Source organism: Staurois parvus, unplaced genomic scaffold (genome assembly GCF_062004578.1).
Source record: "Staurois parvus isolate SC_StPar_1 unplaced genomic scaffold, SC_StPar_1.0 ptg000106l, whole genome shotgun sequence".
Lineage (NCBI taxonomy): Eukaryota > Metazoa > Chordata > Amphibia > Anura > Ranidae > Staurois > Staurois parvus.
In genome coordinates this window covers 3,853,747-3,870,286 of record NW_028317902.1, presented here as the reverse complement: position 1 = coordinate 3,870,286, position 16,540 = coordinate 3,853,747, and the positions used below count along the sequence as shown (strand labels likewise).

The following is a 16,540-nucleotide window of genomic DNA, read 5'->3' as shown; positions in this document are numbered from 1 at the left end:
CCTACTTCTTCTTCATCCTCTTCTTCTTCTTCTGAGGATGAGGATGAAGAAGCAGAAGAAGAAGAAGAAGAAGAAGTAGGATGAAAATAAGATTAATTCCAAGCCGGCAAAAAGTGTATGTGCAGAGCTCCTCTAAGTGTATCTGCAGAGCTCCTCTAAGTGTATCTGCAGAATAGAGGAACTCTGCACATACACTTTTTGCCGGCTTGGAATTATTCTTATTTTCATCCTACTTCTTCTTCTTCATCCTCATCCTCTTCTTCTTCTTCTTCTGAGGATGAGGATGAAGAAGAAGAAGAAGTAGGATGAAAATAAGATTAATTCCAAGCCGGCAAAAAGTGTATCTGCAGAGCTCCTCTAAGTGTATCTGCAGAATAGAGGAACTCTGCACATACACTTTTTGCCGGCTTGGAATTATTCTTATTTTCATCCTACTTCTTCTTCTTCTTCTTCCTCATCCTCTTCTTCTGAGGATGAGGATGAAGAAGAAGAAGAAGAAGTAGGATGAAAATAAGATTAATTCCAAGCCGGCAAAAAGTGTATGTGCAGAGCTCCTCTAAGTGTATCTGCAGAGCTCCTCTAAGTGTATCTGCAGAATAGAGGAACTCTGCACATACACTTTTTGCCGGCTTGGAATTATTCTTATTTTCATCCTACTTCTTCTTTTTCTTCTTCTTCTTCTTCTTCATCCTCATCCTCTTCTTCTTCTTCTGAGGATGAGGATGAAGAAGAAGAAGAAGAAGAAGAAGAAGTAGGATGAAAATAAGATTAATTCCAAGCCGGCAAAAAGTGTATGTGCAGAGCTCCTCTAAGTGTATCTGCAGAGCTCCTCTAAGTGTATCTGGAGAATAGAGGAACTCTGCACATACACTTTTTGCCGGCTTGGAATTATTCTTATTTTCATCCTACTTCTTCTTCTTCATCCTCATCCTCTTCTTCTTCTTCTTCTTCTGAGGATGAGGATGAAGAAGAAGAAGAAGAAGTAGGATGAAAATAAGATTAATTCCAAGCCGGCAAAAAGTGTATGTGCAGAGCTCCTCTAAGTGTATCTGCAGAGCTCCTCTAAGTGTATCTGCAGAATAGAGGAACTCTGCACATACACTTTTTGCCGGCTTGGAATTATTCTTATTTTCATCCTACTTCTTCTTCATCCTCATCCTCTTCTTCTTCTTCTGAGGATGAGGATGAAGAAGAAGAAGAAGAAGAAGAAGAAGTAGTAGGAAAATAAGATTAATTCCAAGCCGGCAAAAAGTGTATGTGCAGAGCTCCTCTAAGTGTATCTGCAGAGCTCCTCTAAGTGTATCTGCAGAATAGAGGAACTCTGCACATACACTTTTTGCCGGCTTGGAATTATTCTTATTTTCATCCTACTTCTTCTTTTTCTTCTTCTTCTTCTTCTTCATCCTCATCCTCTTCTTCTTCTTCTTCTTCTGAGGATGAGGATGAAGAAGAAGAAGAAGAAGAAGAAGTAGGATGAAAATAAGATTAATTCCAAGCCGGCAAAAAGTGTATGTGCAGAGCTCCTCTAAGTGTATCTGCAGAGCTCCTCTAAGTGTATCTGCAGAATAGAGGAACTCTGCACATACACTTTTTGCCGGCTTGGAATTATTCTTATTTTCATCCTACTTCTTCTTCTTCTTCCTCTTCTTCATCCTCATCCTCATCCTCTTCTTCTTCTTCTGAGGATGAGGATGAGGATGAAGAAGAAGAAGAAGAAGAAGAAATAGGATGAAAATAAGATTAATTCCAAGCCGGCAAAAAGTGTATGTGCAGAGCTCCTCTAAGTGTATCTGCAGAGCTCCTCTAAGTGTATCTGCAGAATAGAGGAACTCTGCACATACACTTTTTGCCGGCTTGGAATTATTCTTATTTTCATCCTACTGCTTCTTCTTCTTCTTCTTCATCCTCATCCTCATCTTCTTCTGAGGATGAGGATGAGGATGAAGAAGTAGAAGAAGAAGAAGTAGGATGAAAATAAGAATTCCAAACCGGCAAAACGTGTATGTGCAGAGTTCCTCTATTTCTGACAGTTCTCTGACAGCTTCTTCACATGTACAGCGGTTGAAAATTCTGTATCCTAAATGGAAACTAATAGATACAATGTTTCAACCGCTTTACATGTGTTCCTTCTGTCAGAGAACTGTCAGAAATAGCGGAGCTCACTGCAGGGACACTTTTGCCAGCTGATCGGGAAATATTCGATTCGCGCACCCGAAGTAGGCAAAATTTCGGATTCGATGCGAATCAAATATTTCCAGAAATTCGACTCGAATTCCGGTTCGCCTGGTTCGATTTGCTCATCTCTAGTTATGTTATGTACAATTCCTCTTCAGTGTCACCACTTAGAGAAGCAGTTTTAATACCATGATTAACTAAATATGATCATGTTCATAACTGGTCAATGGTGACACCTGGGTGACTTTGTCCCTTTGTTTGCATTTAGTAGCAGGGATTGGGAGCTGTCATTTGCGATGAGTGAACAATGGGATTGGATGTGGTTTTCTTCTTTTGTTGGGCCTCGTTTATTGTGATTGACAAAGATTAGGGGTTACTTCTTACTATTTATTTGACATATTGTTTTCTCCAAAGTTGCTACATTATTTCTGATTTAGGACTGTCTCTCACTGTCCCTAAAGGTCCTCTAGTGGTCATGTTATTATTTTCAAGCTTTTCATAGTTCAGGGGTGTACACCTCTAGCAAGTTCTTTTTGCTTATTACAAAACAATTATATAAAATACAATTAAATATTTTTGTGGCATATATACCCAATATGTTAGTGTGTAACATGTTCAACTGGATTGGGGATGCAACCAGTGCACATTCTGCACCATATGTATGTTCCTTGAGCAACTGTTTGAAGGTGAATACTGCTGTGTGAAATTTGAGCAAGCTTTTTCCTTGAAAACTCAGATATTGAATCTAAGGATGCAACTGGCAATACTATGAAACATCTCCAACTTGGAAGAGAGTTTGGATCATACCCATCAGGTGCTTGCAAGGATCAGCATAGAGATGGGTGGTGATATGAAGATAAAGGTACCATAGGTAGGTAATTCGGTGACAGAAGCCAGGTTGGAAGGTAACGTGATAGAGAGACCAGTCCTGAGCTGATGCATTACAATAAATATGCGCAGTTGGGGATATACGTACATTAATGGCAGTGCTAGAGTAGAGTGACTCCTCTAGCTGGCAGGGGAACAACTCCACCAGTGAATATTGAGGCAAGGGTAGAGAAAGGATTACTGGTGGTAGGGGACTCAGTTATTAAAGCACCACTTTACATGTTTCAGCAACAAGTGTATACCGTGGACCTCTTTAGCACACACTGACAAATGGCTGCTGTGTACCAACACATTTATAGTGAAGGGGTTAGCATATAACAAAGGCCATTAAAGGCCCTTCTGTGTCCCCTGACTCAAGACCACGTAGTGCATTATGTATGTTTACAAGCCGGCAAATTCTCATACTATTTTTCCAGTTCTGTGAACCTCAAATACACAGGATCCACCTCAAACCCATGGTAGCACTCAACCTCATGCCTATTACTGTGCCCTGTACTGATGTGGGGATCTGCAGGAGGAACCAGTGAGAACTGTGGGGGACCCAGAATTTCAACACTTCTCAAAGTGTAGGTTTCCCTATGGGCATCACAAGAACATTTCTCACACTATATTTTTTTAAATTACCTTAGTTACAGCTCATCTTAGTGTTTTAGTGAGTTGGGTTACATATACTTTAATAAACTGTAAGGTTTTGTCCATACATCAGGTCACACAGTAATGGGTATGAGACAAATGTTCACAATGTGCAGGGGTTAACCAATTCTACATGTTGCTTTAAGCAGCAGGTATACCTCACCATAGGTGTGTCATAAAGGAAGCTGGACCTGCTAAGAAGAACAAATAAAATGAAAAAAGCCTCCAGTATATGTTTAATCAATGTTCTGTACACAAAATATTAATGAGAAATATGAGGAAGAAAGTCTTCATGGAATATGAAAGGTGCGGAGGCTTCTATAATCAGGATCCATTTGGCAGCAATGGCATGCAAACATCCTGGAGAGATACTGGCAGAGGTCGTCACAAATATTACTGTTGTTGCATCAGACTTTGTTAACTGAAAGGAAATTTCCATTATTATAGAGATGGTAAAAGAAATGACCAGATCTTACATTTAAAATAGAGGTTTGTTAAATCTTGTTAATTGCAGAACTGATCCATATATCGTAATGTACAGCTTCCTATATTACAAACTACTTTAGCCCATGCTGGATTGCAGTTCTAACCAGAATTGTAGCCTGTGGGGTCCAATCCTGGGTGACCCTTTAGCAGTATCCTAACATGAAAATAACACAGTAAAGGGAATCCATATTGGGTAGATCTATTGTAAATTACACTTAGCTCAGTTTTGGAGTTGGGTTAGCAATATGCAACTGGAATTTCATTTAATTCTTGATGATTTGGCCAAAATGCTAACCACAAGTGGCCCTGTGGGCACCACCTGGCTCAATACACTGTGATTAAAAAATTTAAAAATGTGGGTGGATATTGTCAGCTGAACAGTAATTGCATCAAATCAAATGCAGTCACTGTTTAGATATTCAGAGGCTGGCTGGACACAATGACAGACAGTACAGATTCCGCCATCCATGCTGTTAAGTATGAATAGGGGAATCAGCTGGTTTGTGGGGCTGAATGAGAGAAATCTATAGCCAGCCTAAATCATATGACCAGGAGGTAAGGTAATGGTGATTCACAGGCCACGGAATATTCAGCGCTGCCATTCAGCATCATCCCTAAAAAAAATGATTATTTTTATCCCCATATGAGAGTTCAGAGTCTTTTCTGACAACTGTATACAGGAATGCTAAAACATACAAATATATTTAGTGTCATATAATGTGCTGTTGGTACTATCAGAGCAGTCAGAGCTTTGTCCATCAGAACAGTTGTAGATTCAGCAGTTACAGAAATGTTTAAAAGGCTGCTACAGATACGCTATATTGCCAAAAGTACTGGGACACCTCTCCAAATCATTCGATTCAGGTGTTCTAATAACCTCCATAGCCGCAGGTGTGTAAAATCAAGCACCTAGGCATGCAGACTGCTTCTACAAACATTTGTGAAAGAATGGGTCGCTCTCAGGAGCTCAGTGAATTCAAGCGTGGTACTGTGATAGGTTGCCACCTGTGCAATACGTCCATCCGTGAAATTTCCTTGCTACTAAATATTCCACGATCAACTGTTAGTGGCATTATAACAAAGTGGAAGCAACTGGGAACAACAGCAACTCAGCCACGAAGTGGTAGGCCATGTAAAATGACAGAACATGCTGTACAGTGCGCAGAAGTTGCCGACTGTCTGCAGAGTCAATAGTTAAAGACCCCCAAACTTCACGTGGCTTTCAGATTAGCACAACAACAGTGCATAGAGAGCTTCATGGAATGGGTTTCCATGGCTGAGCATCTGCATCCAAGCCCTACATCATCAAGTGCAATGCAAAGCATCGGATGCAGTGGTGTAAAACACGCTGTCACTGGACTCTAGAGCAATGGAGATGTGTTCTCTGGAGTGATGAATCACGCTTCTCTGTCTGACAATCTGATAGATGTGTCTGAGTTTGGTGGTTGCCAGGAGAACAGTACTTACTTGACTGCATTGTGTCAAGTGTAAAGTTTGGTGGAGGGGGGGTTACGGTGTGGGGTTGTTTTTTAGTGGTTGGGCTTGGCCCCTTAATTCCAGTGAAGAGAACTCTTAAGGCGTCAGCATACCAAGACATTTTGGACAACTTTGTGCTCCTAACTTGAAGGAGCGAGTTAGGGGTGGATGAACTTGAGTGGCCTGCACAGTGTCCTGACCTCAACCCGATAAAACACCTTTGGGATGAATTAGAGTGGAGACTGTGAGCCAGGCCTTCTCGTCCGACATCAGTGCTTGACTTCACAAATGCGCTTCTGGATGAATGGTCAAACATTCCCATAGACACTTTGTGGACAGTCTTCCCAGAAGAGTTGAAGCTCTTGTAGCTGTAAAGGGTAGGCCAGCTCAATATTGAACCCTACGGATTAAGACCATTCAAGTTCATGTGCGTGTAAAGGCAGGTGTTCCAATACTTTTTGCAATATAGTGTATGTGTAGCTATAGGTGTTGACATTGTTGGAGACCAAGATACATATTTAAAGCCTTCTAGATCTACTGTAACTGCCTGTTGATTATTTTGTTAGAGTGAAAATGTAGGCAAAAGCAAAAAAGACATACTGTATATGATGTCTGACATTAAATTAGTATTAAACCTTCAGCTTACAATTCATATTTCTCTCAAGCTTCACTTTATTAGCTGTACTTTCAAAGCTTTTTTTTATCATTTTGCTCCAAAACATGATTTCTTTATCGCTTTAAATCTTGCTTGCTGCTGTCTTTCCCATCTGCTTCCCCAAACTTCCAATAAGGGAGCTCATACTGTTTATAGCATACAATCATAATTTTATATTTTTTTCAATATTGCTCAGATTTTTCTTCCCACTGGTCTCTCTTCCCTCAGATTCCTGCTTTGGAGAACCAGCATATATTTTTTTTTTCATATATTTTTTTTTACAATAAACGTTGTTCCCCAGCTTTTTTTTTACAGTGCTCTAACAAATGATGTGATCATGTGCAGTCTGCTGTCCTGCCTGGGAGCTCTCATGACACGGTAACTACGTTGAAGCTCCAGGGAGACTCAAAGGGAAACATAACCACTCTATAGACTGAAGTGTTCATGATAAGCAGTTCTAATTCTCCGTTTCAAGACAAAAGGGCACAAGGTAATAAGCAAGCCAGCATTTCAGCATAAGTTATGCCGCCACATTATTTTTTGATAGCGTATGTATGTAATAGTACTTTAATACAGCAGTCCCCATATAAAAAATAGTTTTTCTACCTGTTGATCCTGCCAGTGGATCTATTGATTTTTCACTTCCTGTAATACTGTGCCAATGCTGTTCACCCTGCAGTGAAATTGCTGAAGCATTGCCATTAGGGATGAGCTCAAAACTCAGACCAACCTGGCTGTTCAGGTGTTCAGACAAATGCCCGAACATTTACCCATTTAACAAGAGCCAAATTTCACGTACAATAGTGATATTACTATTGCTATTATACATGACAACTTCCCATTGTCAATGGTTGTTAAGGACATTGGCAGTGGGCACTTACACTCATAACCCAGACTTGGAACCCCCATCCATGTAAGCAAAAGGGGATCCCAATAATTTCATTGACCATATATGATCATGTCTCTACACAGTCAATGACTTCACTGGTAGATCCCACCCTCTTGTATGTAACAGTTGTTATCCAGCTGTCTCATCATTCAATGGGTGACAAGCAAACAACTGGGAAGTTACCTGGTGATGGCATTGTTTCTTCTTTTGGTGGGATATCATCTTTCGGATATTATAATTGTCATGGATCTGTATTGCTGGATGACATGAATAATAATGGATTTACAATGAGGGCCAATTTTTGGGGATTTGTATTTTTAAAAAAACATGGCAATCTTTTTGGTGGATGGAATCTTTTTATGTCCCCTGCCCGAGTGCCCGAATGGTCAGTCCACCCCTAGTCTGGTATGGATTTTTGGGGGGCCTTTTTTGTTTTTTTTGTGTGAGGTATCCCCTAACATCCATACCAGATGCATTTTTGGGGGAGACTTTACCAATTTTTTTTCATTCATGATTTAGGATATGTTATAGTGAAAATGACATTTACGAAGAAAAAGTGGCACACTTTAAATTACAGCCCATGACATTCATTGGCAGCTTCTTTAAAACAAAATCACACAGACCCCTATAAAGGTCTAAAGGTCCCCCAAATACATAGCAGATCCTTTTTTTTTTCCTTTGTAAATGTCAAAGCTGCATCAGCACCATCTGTCCATTACAGAAATGCATCCTTTTCAGGCAAGAAAAAGACACCCACCAGGCATGTTATTTAAAGGAATTGGATGTGTTTAATGTTTCACTTTATATATTTTTAAAAAATCACTACTCTTGACCAAATGTATTTTAAAATGGTTTTTGCATTGGTACATGTTCCCCAGGGCAGTGTCCACCTCCGTGCTATTTTTTGACACCTCCCTTGCCTGTCAACCCAGAAAATAGTCATTTTTAATTTGACAGACTCAGCTCCCATTGATTTCATTGGGGTTCAGGTTCAACACCTGAACTTCTTTGAAGTTTGTTGAACAACCCCTGCTGAGGTGAATCCAGGGCAGTTTGGCTCATCACTAGTTTTCACCCTATGGACAGGGTAGTCTTAAATGGACTTTATCCAGTTTTAGCAAAAAGAAGTCCTGAGAAAAAAAACATGAATGAGCCCTATAGAATATAGCATTACATCATTTTATGCTCAGTGTCATGTTCAACAAGTCATTTTACTGAAGTGGAACAATACTTTCAGAATAGAGCCATATTAAATGAGGAGTCATATAGTGTTAGAAAGGCATAATCTCTAATGTTTTAAAATCATTTCCAGAAGTATCTAGTTGTAGGCACATCTATGCAGGAAAATAGCCAATAATTCACAAAAGACTGATTTTTTTGATAATGTAGGTTTGAGCACAGAAATATTGGTTGTGTTCCAACAAAACCCATCTTATTTGGTATACAGTTGCAAGAAAAAGTATGTGAACCCCTTGGGATTACGTGGAGTTTTGCATGAATTGGGCATAAAATGTGCTCTGAACGTCATCTAAGTCACAACAATAGAAGAACACAGTCTGCTGAACATAATACTACACAAACATTAGATGTTGCCATGGTTTAATTGCACATAACATGTAAACATGCACAGTGCAGGGAGGAAAAAGTATGTGAGGCCCTAGCTTAATGACTTCTCCCAGAGCTAATTGGAGCCAGGAGTGAGCCAACCTTGACTCCAATCAGTGTGATGATATTGGATGTGTTGCTGACAGCTGTCCTGCCCTTAAAAAACACACACCTGTTTTGGGTTTACTGGTTTCAAGAAGCACTGTTTGATGTGAACCATGCCTCGCAGAAAAGAGCTCTCAGAAGACCTACAATCAAGAATTGTTGACTTGCATGAAGCTGGAAAGGGTTACAAAGGTATCTCCAAAAGCCTTGATGTTCATGTGTCCATGGTAAGACAGACTGTCTACAAATGGAGAACGTTTAGCACTGTTGCTACTCTCCCTAGGCGTGGCCGTCCTGTAAAAATGACTGCAAGAGCACAGCACAGAATGCTGCATGAGGTAAAGAAGAATCCCAGAGTGTCAGCTAAAGACCTACAGAAATCTCTGGCACATGCTAACATTTTTGTTGACACATCTACAATAAGGAAAACATTAAACAAGAATGGAGTACATGGGAGGACACCACGGAGGAAGCCATTGCTGTCCAAAAAGAATATTGCAGCACGTTTGAAGTTTGCAAAAGAGCACCTAGATGTTCCATGGCACTACTGGCAAAATATACTGTGGACAGATGAAACCAAGATTGAGTTGTTTGGGAAGAACACACAACACTATGTGTGGAGAAAAAAAGGCAAAGCACACCAACATCAAAACCTCATCCCCACTGTAAAATATGGCGGAGGGAGCATCATGGTTTGGGGCTGCTTTGCTGCCTCAGGGCCTGGACGGATTGTTGTCATTGATGGGAAAATGAATTCCAGAGTTTATCAAGACATTTTGCAGGAAAACGTACGACCATCTGTCCGCCAACTGAAGCTCCGCAGAGGATGGGTGATGCAACAGGACAATGACCCAAAGCATACAAGTAATTCAACAAAATAATGGCTGTAACAGCACAGAATACGCCTTCTGGAGTGGCCCAGTCAGAGTCCTGACCTCAACCCGATTGAAATGCTGTGGCATGACCTTAAGAGAGCGATTCACACCAGACATCCCAAGAATATTGCTACACTGAAACAGTTTTGTGAAGAGGAGTGGTCCAAAATTACTCAGGATTGTTATGCAGGTCTGATCTGCAACTACAGGAAACGTTTGGTTGAGGGTATTGCTACCAAAGGAGGGTCAACCAGTTACTAAGTCCAAAGGTTCACATACTTTTTCCTCCCTGCACTGTGAATGTTTACATGTTATGTGCAATTAAACCATGGCAACATCTAATGTTTGTGTAGTATTATGTTCAGCAAACTGTGTTCTTCTATTGTTGTGACTTAGATGACGTTCAGAGCACATTTTATGCCCAATTCATGCAAAACTCCACGTAATCCCAAGGGGTTCACATTCTTTTTCTTGCAACTGTATAATATTATTGTTAAGTTCATTTTAACTGAAATGTTTACATCAAGAAATCACAAACTCTTTATTCATGAGAGTACCTTTGTGAAGCCTCTTCTTATAAAATATTGGGGTTTTTTTCATGTTAAACATAAATTAGTCACCTGGTTAGACCTTTATGGCTTATTTATATTTTTTAATAACTCAGAATAATAACTCTAGAAGTGTTTCATTTACAGTTTAGTTTCAAATATATTTTGTCAATACGATAGATTTTGTTACATTCTAATACAGTATGTCTGTTTGCTGTCAAAAGAAGGCACAAGAGATCTTCTGCTTCTACTCAAAGTATTCAAACACAGATTTATTAAAAAGCCAATGGGCAACTTACATGGAAAAGGTAGGCATGTCTGATTTATCTTTGCTCTGACGGTGGGCACAAGCAATTTTCCTATCTCGCCCTGGTCGTGATGGAAATGACATGTTTGTGTTCAAACTACTGTAAATATTTTTTATTGTATTAAGCCTCAAGCGCACTAAGCATTTATCCCGTGTGGGAAACTCCAGCATTTAAGTGTGGGTGGAAGACACCGATGCACACATGTCCATATTCTGATACAGGCAGCCAGAAAAACTCTACGGGAGGATGAAAGCTGCTGCCAGCTGGGGAGGATTCATCCATCCATGAAATGTAACATGTATGGAAGAATCTGTTAGATTTAAAAAATCTAATAGAGTATGACCAGCTTAAAAAGACTGTATGTATTTTTTTTAAGTCCAAGCTCTAGATGACTGTTTCGTAATGATCTATGCAACTTACAAACAAGATGTTCTTCCCCAGCTCCTTTTATATCCTTCAGGTTATGTTATGTACAATTCCTCTTCAGTGTCACCACTTAGAAAAGCAGTTTTAATACCATGATTAACTAAATATGATCATGTTCATAACTGGTCAATGGTGACACCTGGGTGACTTTGTCCCTTTGTTTGCATTTAGTAGCAGGGATTGGGAGCTGTCATTTGCGATGAGTGAACAATGGGATTGGATGTGGTTTTCTTCTTTTGTTGGGCCTCGTTTATTGTGATTGACAAAGATTAGGGGTTACTTCTTACTATTTATTTGACATATTGTTATCTCCAAAGTTGCTACATTATTTCTGATTTAGGACTATCTCTCACTGTCCCTAAAGGTCCTCTAGTGGTCATGTTATTATTTTCAAGCTTTTCATAGTTCAGGAGTGTACACCTCTAGCAAGTTCTTTTTGCTTATTACAAAACAATTATATAAAATACAATTAAATATTTTTGTGGCATATACACCCAATATGTTAGTGTGTAACATGTTCAACTGGATTGGAGATGCAACCAGTGCACATTCTGCACCATATATATGTTCCTTGAGCAACTGTTTGAAGGTGAATACTGCTGTGTGAAATTTGAGCAAGCTTTTTCCTTGAAAACTCAGATATTGAATCTAAGGATGCAACTATCAATACTTTGAAACATCTCCAACTTGGAAGAGAGTTTGGACCATACCCATCAGGTGCTTGCAAGGATCAGCATAGAGGTGAGTGGTGATATGAAGATAAAGGTACCATAGGTAGGTAATTCGGTGACAGAAGCAAGGTTGAAAGGTAAAGTGATAGAGAGACCAGTCCTGAGCTGATGCATTACAATAAATATGTGCAGTTGGGGATATAAATACATTAATGGCAGTGCTAGAGCAGAGTGACTCCTCTAGCTGGCAGGGGAACAACTCCACCAGTGAATATTGAGGCAAGGTTAGAGAAAGGATTACTGGTGGTAGGGGACTCAGTTATTAGAAAGGCAGATAGGGCAATCTGTCACATAGACCGTGATCACCGAACAGTATATAATTTACTCGGTACTCGGATTCGGCACATCATGAATTAGATGAACAAATTGTTCGGGGGGACTGGGGAGGAAGCAGCTTTCATGGTACATATTGGTACCAATGTCAAAGTTAGAGAAAGATGTTGCATCCCAAAAATGATTTCAGGGACTTTTAAAGACTGTGTAAACCCAACATTTCATGTTCCTAATATGTGCCTGCTGTACCATGTACTTGTATGAAAAAATATCCTGTTATCTTTTTACTGCTTCCTTTGTGTGAAATATCTGGTGTTCCTGCCAGTCCTTCTGCTTTCCTAATAAAAAAAAAACTGACCACACTAGGCATGAGTGCACAGGGTGGACAGTTTTCTGGCTCTTCTGGGAACTCAGCCTACTCCCCTCTAAGGTTTAGACTTTTGCTGGCATGCCCAGCACAGTCATTCACTGCGAAGACCAGTATGCTGCTGCTTCTTCTCCCCTAGCTCTCTATGCAGCTGAAAACAGAGGGTATGTGATCACTTATAAAAAAGGGGAACAATATTTATATTCTTTTAATGTGTATACACAAATGTTGCTCTTTCATTTCTATTTTAAACTGAATGGGTTACTTTAAGGAACAGAACCTCCAAGGCAGTATTCTTAGAAATACTGTCTGTACATCGAGCCAGGCAGGCAGCAGGTGCTTAGGAAACTTAACAAGTGTCCGAGGAACTGGTGCAGTGAGGAGGATTTTGGTTTCATGGAGAAATGGACTGACTTCTCAGTAAGTTACCAGCTTTATATCAGAGACAGACTGCAGCTAAATGGGAAGGGTGCAGCTTTGTAGGCCAGAAGGTTGGAGGAACTTTTTGGAGAAACTACGTGGTGGGAGAGGGATTGGAGTAAGCTATACCAGGCAGTGAGAGAAAGTCAGAGGAGGATGCTGTAGACAGTGTTTGTAGTGAAGCTAGAGTACCTCAGACCTATGTGTGTAGGATGGCCGAATCCTATTGCAGCCTTAGAACAAACAAGGAGAAAACAATATGCGCTCGTACAAAATTACAAGGCATGTTCACATGTGCTAGAAGTTTGGTTAACAAAATGGGAGAACTGGAACTGCTGTTAAATGAGGAGGATTTTGACAACTCACATGACTGGCTTGTCACTGTCCAGAGGTACTCCCTGTATTCGATGGACACAGTATGCCTGCATGTAAAAAGTGATTTGCTTGTGAATACAAGGGATGACATTGTTAACGGAGCAGGAGAGGAGGTGAAACACTTGTGACTGGAGTTACAAAGGGAAGAAACAAATGGGAAATGAATAGTGGGTGTAAATTACAGGCCCCCTAACCTGAAGGATGTTGAAGCAACCGATCTCCTTGTATAGTCAGAAATGGCAGCAATTCAGGGCATTTTCATGGAGGCTTCAATTATCCAGATATTGACTAGGCAGATAGCACTGTCCACTAAATGTTAAATGTTTTGCAGGACAATTTCGTGTGTCAATTGGTGGATGCCCAAGCAGAAATAATGCTCAGCTGGACCTACTAATTGCAAACAACACAGATCTAACTTCAGATGTGGAAGTAAGGGATAACTTAGGAAACAGTGATCACAATGTAAATCATGTGAAAAGGAGCTAAAAGAGTAAGATGAGAATATTAAATTTCAATTTTAATAACGTGCACTCCATACTATATGGCTACATGGCATTATATGGGATCAAATTCTGAGAAACAAGGAACACTGAGTGCTTTACCCTCTTTGCACTGGAGGTACACATATATGTGTCCTCTCAGTTAAGCAGCTTTAACACTGAAAACACGTTTCTGTGCTGGGAGTGCTTGCCCTGTGTTCTCCCAGCACAGTTATTGGCCTGGACCAGAAAGCTCCCAATGCATACTTGCGATCAGGAGTTTTCTGATCATGCGACCGCTGTGACAGCGAATAACAGTAGTCACACGACCCGAATACCATCCTAAGCCTCCTAGCATTTAGAAGCTCTTAAAGGGCCTGGAGACTCATCGGAAAGGGATTGAGGACATAATAAATAATAATATCAGGTAGCCAGTGCATTTCAATGGGCAACAAATATAAAAGAACTACAGTAAAAACCTGTTTTTTTTGGTATTCGTGACAAAAAAAACCCGTCCTTTAAGAAATATGGCTGTGACGTCACCATCAGCATCCCAGCGGTACAAGGAATGCATTGAGAAAAGTAAGAGCACAATCAGAGCAGCTAAAGTAGACCACAAGAGACACATGGAGGAGGGTAAAAAAAAATCTCCCCTATTTTTTAAATATATTAATAGTAAAAAGGCAAGGTCTGAGGATATTAATCCCATAAAGAATAATCAGGGGAATTTGTTTACAAGTGTAAAGGAGAAGGCAACTGTATTAAATACATGTTTCTCTTTGGTTTTTACAATAGAAAAGGAGGGGGTGTTAAAAAAAGGCTTGAATAAGTCACCAGGACCGAAAGGCTTACATCTGAACATTCCTAAATAACTAAGCCATGTACAGCCAGACAGGTATTTTGAATCTTTAAGGACAGTTTCCATTTGGAATAGTACCAGTTGATTGTCAAAAAGCTAACCTGGTAGTAATATTTAAAAAAAAGGCCCAGATATATATCTGTAAACTATAGCCCAGTTAGCCTAACATCAACAGTATGTAAACTCTTGGAGGGGATGTTAAGGGACCACATCCAAAAATTTGCTAATGAAAATGAAAATAATATCATCAGCAGTAACCAGTATTGAAACCAACATGTTAGCGTTCTATGAGGAAGAGAACTGTAATCTAAATAGAGGGAGACCTGTGGATATGTATATCTTGATTTCACCAAAGCAGTTGATACAGTATCCCATAAATACGTAATTTACAAATTGAAGTCTAATGGCATTGACAACAGTACCTATATAGAAAACTGGTTACAGGAGCATGTCCAAAGGCTGGTAATAAATAACATATCTTCTGAATGGTCTAAAGTTGTAAGTGGGGTACCCCAATGCTCTGTCTTGGGACCAATTCTGTTTAACTTGTTCATAATGATATAGAGGTTGATATAAATAGTTCAATCTCAGTGTTTGCTGGTGATACAAAGCTAAGCAGGGTAAAAACTATACTACAGGATATAGTTACTTTACAGGAACAAATCAATAAAATGAAGGGATAGTCAAATACACAGTAAATGAAGCTTAATAATAAAAAGTGTAAAGTATTGTGCTTTGATTGCATGTTCATCGCTCGAGGAAAACCTCTTGGGGGACCGAGGATGGAAAAGAATCCGGGGGTCCTAGTAGATCACAGACTCAGCAATAGCATGCAATGCCAAGCTGCAGCAAGCAAAGCTAGCAGGCTATTAGCATGCATCAATATAGGGTATGTACTACCTCAGTCTTCTATATACTGAGTGGGGCCTTAAGCCCTTTGCTCAGTTGAGAGATGAATTTAACCTTCCTTCTTCCTTCACATTCCTTTATTGCCAGCGCTGCCATGCCCTTGGAGCACAACTTAGCTCACATTTGTCTCCATTATCTATGGCCCCATTAGAGAAACTACTGAGAAGGCCAGACACTACTAAGTTAATCTCTGAATATTACTCTGCCCTAATGGCTGACTCTAATCCTAAATTTGCTGCTGTACAAGATCAGTGAACTGCATTGGATATTCAGTTTACTGATGAGGACTGGACTGAATTTATTGATACCTATAGGAGCTAAGTGATATCATCTAGATACAAAATTATACAAATAAAGATATTTCACCATAACCACCTTACCCCCTTTTGGATGTGTAAGATTGGCCTACGCCCCACATCTGAATGTTTTAGAGGCTGCAGGGAAGCTGTTGACTTTTTTACACTGTTTTTGGTCTTGTCCTATAGTTCATACGTTTCGATCAGAAGTCGACACATTCCTATCCACCATAATGGGTTTACCTAATATACTGCACCCTGCCTGTTAAGTATTTTTGGAGAACTATCTGCTTCTGCACATGTCAAACATCTATTACATATACTGTACTTCTTCGCCAAGAAAACCATACTTATATCCTGGAAAGGAACAACTCGAACTATTCTGAACACTTAATTTAAATTAATAAATCTTGTATTGAACTGTGTTGTCTCCCGTTACATTGTAAAGCGCTGAGCAAACTGTTGGCGCTATATAAATCCTGTGTAAAAATAATAATAATACATTTTAGTTTACCTCTGTACAAACTTACCTTTGAACTATGAAAGAAAACCCATCTCAAAACTATGGCATAAAAGGGTGTCTAGCCCCCTTACCCTGCCATCTTTAGATCTAGGATATTAATCTGATCTCTTTTATTTCTTATTGTCCCCAATATTGCTTCTCAGTCAGTATTTACACCCTCTATCTACAATATATATAGATTGTGTTTACTGTATATTGTCATTTTCTTCACCATCATTGGAACTTCCATAGGCATGTGA

The 16,540-nt window shown here is 39.7% G+C and overlaps 1 long non-coding RNA gene across 2 annotated transcripts in view; it reads right to left on the bottom strand.

The window, feature by feature from the left end:
* Nucleotides 1-3,919: 3,919 nt before the first annotated feature.
* The window catches only part of LOC149467532 (uncharacterized), a 54,103-nt gene continuing 41,482 nt past the window's right edge, over nucleotides 3,920-16,540 (bottom strand). For both annotated transcript variants that reach the window (XR_016311913.1, XR_016311914.1), the window contains one exon: nucleotides 3,920-4,117. This is a non-coding gene — a long non-coding RNA (uncharacterized LOC149467532). The remainder of the gene's footprint in view (nucleotides 4,118-16,540) is intronic.